General features: G+C 43.2%; 1 protein-coding gene across 3 annotated transcripts in view; it reads right to left on the bottom strand.

Annotated features, from left to right (window-relative positions):
* Positions 1–946, bottom strand: part of LOC118420783 (epidermal growth factor-like protein 7) — a 65,317-nt gene that overhangs the window by 9,765 nt on the left and 54,606 nt on the right. The gene's annotated exons all lie outside the window — the stretch shown is intronic.

Below are 946 nucleotides of genomic sequence, written 5' to 3'. Positions count from 1 at the left end.
CCTTCATTTGATGTCCTATCCGAGGGAAGGCCCTAGCGAAGATAGGGTACTCATTTTAACTTGGGCCTAGTGAAAAAAATTGGTATTACAGTAAGTGCCTTTCCCGACGGTAAAGCACCGGGTCCTGTCAGAAAAGTGTGATATAACGTTACAAATTGTTTGTGGTCACGGCGTATTGTTTGACGTTATAAAGGGACACTCGAAGTGCTTCAGAAAGTGCTTCAGAAATAACATCATATCATGTCCAGAACAAAGGATGCAAAACCAGAGGGTCTGCTGCAGTATCAAGGATAGCCGCCAGGATTACCAAAGTTGACCGTGACCTTCGTCTTCCCAAAACCTACCCACAGATCAAATATCATTTCAAACCACCCAGAGGTTTTTAAGTTATGCTGACCACAAATAACCAAGAAGCACAGACAGACAGACACCCTGACACACAGACACACCCTAAACAATGCCTTCATTTTTCATGGAGGAAATAAGTATACCCTGCTGTCATAAAAAAAAAGACGCCTTTTTCGTGTCAGCCCCAGCTACCGTTCTGACCGTGTCACCCAACGTAAGCACGCCCCAGACAGTTCTAGTATAGCTGTACGTCTCGATACAAACAGTCAGCTCAGGGTGCAGAAAGTTCAAATAAGTTTCATAACCAACGAACCAGGCTGTGTTCCTGACAGTCCCATTCCACCAGGACTGCGACCTAAAATTGACAACGCGCTGAACAAATTTCATACATAAAGAATTATTTTTTTTCCGCTTTGTGTATTCTGTTGTCTTCGTAATCGTACTTGTACATTTTGCATGATATTCATGAAGTCAATATTTACGTAAATCCAATTTGAGTCGCAGTGAGGTTGCAGCGCGATCACCGTCTAGTATTAGCCAATTACAACCCCCTATACAGTCTTAGTGTAGCTGTAGGCCTCGACACAAAAATCAGCTC

The sequence above is a fragment of the Branchiostoma floridae genome, chromosome 8 (genome assembly GCF_000003815.2).
Source record: "Branchiostoma floridae strain S238N-H82 chromosome 8, Bfl_VNyyK, whole genome shotgun sequence".
Lineage (NCBI taxonomy): Eukaryota > Metazoa > Chordata > Leptocardii > Amphioxiformes > Branchiostomatidae > Branchiostoma > Branchiostoma floridae.
Note: the sequence above shows the minus strand (reverse complement) of the source record. Positions and strands in the feature narration are given on the sequence as shown.